Genomic DNA, 8,437 nt, shown 5'->3' with positions numbered 1-8,437 from the left:
CTTAGTTAAAGCACTGCCCTGGGTGGTAAGGAAGATGGAAGCTGCAGGGGTCGGTCAGGCTACTTTAAATCTCTCTTCAAAGGCACCGCTGGGACCTTTTCTCTGAGCCTGTACACTCTGAGCCGTGTTGGTCTGTGGCACTTTACTGAAGTGGGCCCTTGAGGAGCGTTGTGGGGGGTAGTGGGCTTGTCGCGAGAGTCGTTTTTTAATCGTGGCAGCAGCTCGCAAGAATGGTTGTGCCCATTTGTGTGCAGTTTTGTTTGGTGCTCGTGTTTTTTCTCTCTTCTCTGTATTTTATTTTCTTGTTTACCGTTCAGCAAGGAAGCTTTTGTCATTGTCTAGCGTAGTGGAATTGGAACCAAAGAGTATTTTTGTATTTCTGCTGCTGCAACACATGTATGTTTTTCTTAACTGCTTTTGCCTCTGTGTTTTCTTTTGGTGCATACCCTGCACAGTCGTCATGGTTGCACATGCACAGACAAGTACTTGGGGGTGAGCAGGCCACGCCAGATTGTTGGTTGCGCCCGTGTACAGAGAGAAGTCATTAGTGTGTATAATTCAGATTCGTAAGCTGCCACCGGCTGTGTAACCGTTTGGTGGCAGCTGCTAAGCTGGACTGCGTTGAGTGTGTCGTGCTTGAGCCCACATGCCTGCTGCGGCAACGTGCGTGCATAGGAGGTGTTTTTTATACCACGGGGGGTCCCATGTGTCCAGTTCCTTTTCTGTTACTGCCTGTATGTACCACTCTCACGCCGGGAGTACGGACAAGAAAAGAGCCAACTGTGGGTTGATTCGTTTGCAAACCACAGTTTTCACACGCTTTTTCGAAGCAGTGCTGCTCCTGACGGTTGCACAAAACATGTGCTGCTTGTGTTGGTAATAATTGGTGACGGACCATCGTTGGGCCACACTCGTTCCGCTGCACCCCAACCAACGTGTGCACCTGCCAGCAAGAGCCTTTCCTCTATGATAGGTGGTGGCGTTCATAAGTCGACAACGCCATCTTCTAGGCCATGTTTGCAAATTGCAGACGGCACAGCTCCGCCCAGTTTCAGAGCGGCAGACATGTGGGTAGAAAGTTGGGGCAGCGTTTCGCACGCTTTTTAATAACTTGTGTGACAAGGGGTACTATGATGGATGTCACCAAATTTAGCTTTGATAGTGGTAACCTGAACCAGTCGAGAAACTTCATAGTTAGATGCATATATAGTATATGTGGACTGACATGTCAAATTAAATTTGGCGAAATTAACCGATGTTTAGAACATTACTCCCTCCCCTGTCTGCATTGAGGGCAGAACTGTGCTGTATGCGAGTGTTGAAAGTCTGAGGAAGGCGTGCTTGCAGCGTGTGTGTGTGTGTGTGGTCCGGACAAGCATTCCTGCATCGCACGGTGCGCCAGTGCCGCGTTTTGTTTTGTACCGCGGGTTCGCCATTGCTGCACCCCTCTCCCTCCCAGCTTGTGGATGGCGTCTCTGGAATAAAGGCGTTAACCCATGCGATGATACAGCGTGTGAGACAAGATGCATTGGACACAATTGCACGTTTCGTGAAACTGGTTGGGTCCTTCTCATCACTTCATTTTGTTGTGGATTCGTTTGCCGAGTGACGGCGGTGAATTTTCAGCGGGGTATTGGATGTTTATATTGAAAGGTAATGAAAGGCAGTTAGGCAGGGGGTCGCGCATAATTACAACATAACTACAAAAGTACTCCTGAGCAACAGCCCAAAAAGGATATGCTTCTCCTGCGGATGGAAGTTGTGTCTGAAGAATGAAAGCTCTCGTATCTTCTTTCAGGCTGATGGAACCAGGCTTCAGCTATCACATTAGGATTTGCATGCACAAATGGCATTGTGCAAGAAAAACTAATTTTAATTTAACGTGGAGAGGGAGGTTGAAGCGCCCACTCCCTGCCTGTGTTTGCGAAGCCTTCTTGTTTCAGATTGTGTAGATTTAAGACGACCGACTAGCTGCTTTTAACACAGTGAAGGCTTTTTTGGGAATGTGTTGCTTCATTTGCTTTTGTAAAGACCTCACTTCTTCCGCCCGATCAGCGATTTCGCGTATTGAGACAACTGGTGGCTAGTGGATGCCTACTTATCCTGCATAACCCGTTCAGTAAGCTTGACGAACGCGCGAGCCTAACGTCCACAAGCCAACCTCCTCCGACGCCGCACCGTCCTCGTACAACATCGGGTGCCTCGATGATCCTCGGCGGGGGAGGCGCCCTCGTCAAAGGCTACCTTTGCGTAGCAAAGTGAGTATCTGTTTTCCTAACGCCACTGGTAACTGTGCCCTGCGGAGAAGCTGAACCGCTTTAACAAGAGTGCTCCGTCGGCACCGCCATTAATCCCTTGATAGGCGTGATCCCCCCTCTCCCTATATACATACGCTGTTGAGACTGAAGTATGGTGTGGCTTACTGTGATGATGATTGGGGGTGGGGGGAACTGACTCTCGTAGCACAGTCCCGGAAGTTGTTCCTTCATTTCCGTGCGTTGACAACCTCGCATATTATCGCCGCCCCCCCCTCCTCTTTTTTTTTTTTAGGGGCGAAGCTTCTTATAGCGGCACCCGTTCGACCCTCATAGCCGTTGTAGTATGTAACAAGTATAACATTTTGACCTCCAAGGTGGTACCGGTGAGAAATTTCTTCTGTGCGTAGTTGAACAATAAAAAATAGTGCTCAATGTCCATGCCAATGACCGCTAATGGGGAATGGGAGACAGGAGCATTCGGCTTTTAGTTAACGCGCACGCTGCGATCCCCATTAGCCGCCATTGGCATGCACATTGAGCATTATCTGACAAGAAAGGGTTGCTACGTTATACTCGCTGGGTGTAACCTCCCTTAGCTTTAGAAAGGTTTAGCGAGCGTTGAGCAGCAGTGCCATGAATACAATGAACTAGTATATACCATGGATGAACTCGAGGTGGTTAAAGGTGTGAAGTAGATACGAAGCGCAAGCCGTAAGAAAGTGTGCGTGTGCCACCTCTCGTTTAGTCCTTGGAATGTCAGCTGGATGGCGGTACTTCTATATGGGAAATAAATGATGAAAAGATGCGAGATGGTGGTACTTAGAGTGCTGAATAGATGGATGAACGGACACACAGATAGATGCATGGATGGACGCATGAACGGACGCAGGGGCGGATGCGTGGACGAAAGCAAGGATGGACGCACGCACGGACGGGCGGATGGACGCATGGACGGTCACACGGACGGACGGAAGCAAGAACGAATGGACGGACGAATGCTTCGCCCCACGCTCCGTCATTCACTCCGTAGATATGCTGCCATTTTTTTTTTAATACTGTCCCTCCTGCCTACACAGATGGGCGCCTTCGCCCGAAGCTGTATCGCAAAGGTCTGTAGGTGAGAGCAGCACACATTCATACACGATGAACTGTGTGTCGTGTGAACTGTGTGTGCGGTGAACTGTTGTGCAAGATGAACCATACAGAGAGATATATAATAGACTATTGGAGGCATTGGTTCAAGTAGCCAGTCAAAGCAGGCGGTCCCTCGTGCGTAACCAAGGCGGCGCCTCCCCTAATCCCTACGCGACGATTCGCTAAGTCGTCATTTTAGCATTAATTAACCTTAAACAATATTAAAACATCGCCATTCGTTCAAACATTCACTCTTAGAAAAAAAAAAAACGGCAGATCCCACGTATATACCTTGGAAATCGACGTTACGCGAAGCATGCGGATAGAAGGTGACCATGTTGTCATTTTTGTTATTGAGCGACACGTTACGAAATGACGCATATACATCTAAAAATGTTGTACGCACAGACATGCCCAGACAACACTCGACGACCTGAGGTCGTCCTCATATGGTACAAACGTCCTCGGCAGTTTCAGGACGTCCTCATTTGGTCCTCTAGTCGACACTTGCAGGATTATCCCCAAAATGCCCCTTTGAGACCTTTTTAAGGACGAAGAATTGTCCTGATATCGTCTGCTCGAGGACGTTTTGAGGATATGCATGTTTCGTAGGTGCATGCAGCTTTCGCAATTCGTGTTTGGTTAATTTTCTGGCTGTTAACGAATAAGTCCACGGGATTTCGTATGCCTACTTTCGAGTCATAATAGTAAAGTACTTCTCGATCATTAAAATGAGATAGTTACACGAGGAAGCACTTCAAGCCAACACGAGAAAGACGTGTTCTTTTATTTATTATTTATTTATTTACTTTGTAAGTGATCGTAGGCCAAACTTTCTGCCTGCACGTTTTCGTTGGTCGTGATCTACCGCCGACGTGCATACGGAATTATATCGCACTGACTGTGGTCTGACCCGTTTCCCCAATGAACGCACGTGCGGCAGACCAAGTTTGGTGCGAGTATAAACGGTGTCGGCTCCAAAATGAATGCAGGCGTGAAAACTGTGAATAGCGAGCACGTTATTCTCGAGTGTCCAGTGTTGCAATGCCGCACGGTCCCATCGAGCAGACGACAACTGACCATGCTGACGACTGGGCTGGCCTAGGTTATCGTGAATAGAGCAGCATTGGAACTAGAACGCTGTGGGAAAACGAATGGGCGACTGAAGTTGTGGTGGTGCTAACAAAAAAAAAGCAGTACCTTAATGCGGTCACCATGCGCAGTCAAGGTGCTTTTAAATCTGGATGTCTACGACACTGTTTACCCATTTTAAAGTGACGCAACTATCATCATCATCATTATGGGCCTGCAGTAAGTCAAGTCGAGTCATTGGTCGAGTCAACATTCCAATACAACACTTCTCGCCATAGAGGAAGCTTCTCGCAGAAGCCCTCAAAGAATCGTAAGCATGCCAGGTGAGTGTCTTCTGTTAAATTTTCATATTGAAGTTGTAAGCCGCAAAGGTAAATAAATAAAAAAAGAGAGGACAGTTGATTTTCAGCCTCGCGCTGTATATCTTTACTGCTTATTCATGTATGTATGTACAAACCAACTGACTAGCCTAACAACGTGTTCTGGTGGTGGGTGTTCTTTGGTCTAGCCACCATTCTACTGTGCTCTGTGCTGTTCAAGATGGCTGAGAGCGCGGATCGCAAATTTCGGCGTGAAATTAATCGGCGCGTCAATGCTAGTTTTCAGCTTATTGACAGTGAGGCCGATGTCATAAATGACACGCGGTACGTTGACCGAGATTCCCGCAACGCCGAAAGAGAGAGCGACTTGCCCTCCGAGGCTTGTGCGGTCGACCTCGAAGACGGCCATCGTCGCCTTTGTGTTCATGACAGAGAACGGCCTTCGGCACACTCCTCGATCGTTCCAGAAACGGATGTGCCCCAAGGACACGTTTTGATTTCTGGCGACGCGTGCTACCCCAGCGGCTGCAGTGTTTCTGTGCCTCACGATCACACAGACTTCGAACGGCGTGCCTTCCATGACAGCAGCGCTGCGGCTTCGACTTCGGCGACCTCGCAGGTGAGGCAGAGGGATTCTTTCGAATTGGCACCGACTGAAAGTAACGAAGAGCAAGTTTGTGAACGCGGCAGTGTGGACAGCTTGCTGGCCTTTCGTGAGAGACTGCAAGCGTGGGCCTTACAATCTCGCGCATCGCACACTTCAGTTACATCGCTCTTGAGAGTACTACAGTCCCACGAATGCTTCAGCGCGCTCCCTTCAACTGCAAGGGCATTGTTACAGACGCCCAAGAAGTGCCTGGAAGTGTTGCAGCTGGCCGGCGGGAAATACCATCATTTCGGCCTCAGTGCAGGCCTACAGCGAGTGCTGCAAGATTGTGCAGAACTACCAAGAATTTTTAGCATGAAATATCTGTTGTCAGTAAGAAACCCTGCAGCTTCTTCAAGCACACTAGTATACTTGCATGGCACACATACGCAAGCATTCACTACTTGCAGAAGTTATTATCAGGTAGCACTACTAGGCATTCTTAACTGTAGTGGAAATCTTATGTACAGATGAAAACTAACAGATGGAAGCTCATAGTGATCACTGAGGATCTCTAAACAGGAATAAGTACCTAAGACAAGCTGGTCAACATTTTCATACATGGACGTATTTTCGTCAAAGGCGCCTCATCATTCTTTGCATGCTAGGTTTCAAAAAAGTTACAATGATGTCTTCTTCGTGGTGTTCTTCTTGTAATGCAACACATAGTGTCAATGTCAGTACTCTTGAAATTAACATGGGGAAGGATGGCAAGGACCTTTAATGATGATGTGCCCACCTATCAAAATGTCGATCATGCTGACTAGAGGTACTTCTTCAAACAACCTATGTAGCATTATATTAATGTATTATGTTTGTGTAATTCCTGTTTTATGAACTTTGTACTTTTTCAGAGGCCGTGAGGCGAAATTTTCCGGAAACAAAAAAAAATGACATCGAGTGTGTGATTAAAGTGTGGCTTCGGCATGCTGGGGAAAAGCTCCAGAAGCAGCGCTTAAGAACTTCTCGCACTCACCATGAGGGTGAGTTTTATTATCTGTGCTGTTGAAGCTATCATAACATATGATACTTTTGCTGTTATAGTTTAAATAATTTTCTTGCCTTACTCGAATTTTGATGTGTATGCAAGCATGAACTATATAAATCATTTTCACCATTATATAATGGCTAGTTCGTACCTGCACATTATGGTAATATAATTTTCATTTTATGCTTTCAAATCTGGCATGCTGTTATTGTCTTAATATTCTTATTGATACTCTAAATTCACTTGTGCTTCAAGATATGCTGCTTTCTATTACTACAGAATGTCTTCAAAGTGTCGCGTTGTCAAGCCCATCGGATGAAGACCTCTGAAGGCACAGGGCAAGAAGTCTCATCTAGTGAAAACTGCCAAGTTTCATTCCTGAAAATAAACATGTTTTCTGTGCATTGCTGTTTTTATTGCTATACTTGAAGAAATTGTTACTGAAACCTCACAGGCAGTGCTTTAAAGAGTGTGCATGTTCAGGCACTTTTGATTGATCAGTTGTCATTTCAGCGCTCCAAAAGAAGAATTAGAGCAACTTTTCGTAAGGTCTGATGAGTGCCTAGGTCTTGTATGCTTCGTCCTCAAAAAGTACTAGACTCATCATAATGTGCTCTTTTCTGGATGCCCTGAGGACGATCTGAGGCCGGACAAACGGACTGGTTTAGGACCACTTGAGGTTCATTTGAGGGCTTCCTCAGGTCATACTTTCGTACGGTGTAGGTCATCCTCAGGACAACCTCAGGTTGTCGGAGCGTTGTCTGGGTGTTGAAAGTCGCCCATCTTTTATATTATCAGTTGGTTGTTTACACTTGCGCAACGATGCCAACAGCAACACGAGTATTGGCTGATATGTAAGCTGATATGTAACGCAATTGTGCTCGTTAGGATGGCATGCCTGAACAGTGAACCGGCAACTGACGTTCACTCGACGAGACGGCTATGTCATATAGGAGGACGATTGTAATGTTTACAAAATTGGATAGCCAGTATTGCAACCACAATTGACGTTTCACCAACATGGTACCTGAATAGTGCATTTTTCCTGAGCTGCAGTACCGACACGTGGCGTGGCTCTGTGGTAGATTGCCACGCAGAATGGTTCGATTCCTGCTGGTACCCTGACGTTCGACGGCTAACGCTGCCGATGTCAGATTTTCTTAATGTTCTCCGATTTAAATTACTCATGTCTGTTGTCGCCGGTACATATTAGCGGCCACTCACCTGCGACGCATGCGCGCGCTTACCACTGGCGCATACCTGCCCGTGGGTATGTGCCACTGCTTGGCGGGAAGTGTTTGACGACGTACGCGACGGGATTGTGATATTATTCATGTCACGACCAATAGTCGAATCATCTTACCTTTCGTACTAATTCCAGACGTAGGCACCTAGATAGACAGATACGCAGATAGACGTCGAAAATTTCTTCAGCCAGGCAAAGAAATGTTTCGCATTTAAAAAAGGCCTGCATAATCACTAACTTAATACTGACCATTTACTTGTCACCAAAGGCACTAACCTCCGAATAAGTGAAGGTAGTAAAATGCGAATTAGTGAAACTTTCTAGTTTTCTAAGTAGTTCGTGAACAGTGCTGACTTGAGTGATACATTACTGAAATTTTAGTTGACTCGCGCTTATATGTACATTGCCACATCAAGATAAATATATTACAGAATTATATGTAAGATAATAATGAAGTGACATTGTCTACGTAAAATAATTGGTGGTCACCGTTTACTTCATGTAATTACCATGGCAAGTACGCACTGCAGCAACATACATGGAGGCATGCCCGAATCATAGGCGAGGAAATACACGCAAACGCGCACATAGAATATCAAGAATAAGCCGGTATCTATTGTAGCAGCCCTTTCAAGGCTATTTTTGCTCCTACTTAGGGATAGCACACTGTGCACGTTAGCAGTCATAGAATTTAGAAAAATAATGTACGTTTTGTACACAGCATTGTCTGCCCTTCTATGCATATATGTGTGT

General features: G+C 46.3%; 1 long non-coding RNA gene across 1 annotated transcript; it reads left to right on the top strand.

Moving 5' to 3' along the window:
- The first annotated feature begins 6,085 nt into the window (after positions 1-6,085).
- LOC119159732 (uncharacterized) lies at positions 6,086-6,842 on the top strand. Its single transcript, XR_005108107.2, has 2 exons — positions 6,086-6,433; positions 6,718-6,842. It is a non-coding gene; the product is annotated as an uncharacterized LOC119159732 (long non-coding RNA).
- Positions 6,843-8,437: the final 1,595 nt, after the last annotated feature.

This window comes from Rhipicephalus microplus, chromosome 1 (assembly GCF_043290135.1).
Source record: "Rhipicephalus microplus isolate Deutch F79 chromosome 1, USDA_Rmic, whole genome shotgun sequence".
Lineage (NCBI taxonomy): Eukaryota > Metazoa > Arthropoda > Arachnida > Ixodida > Ixodidae > Rhipicephalus > Rhipicephalus microplus.
The sequence above is the reverse complement of the archived record's forward strand: the minus strand, read 5'-3'. Positions and strand labels throughout refer to the sequence as shown.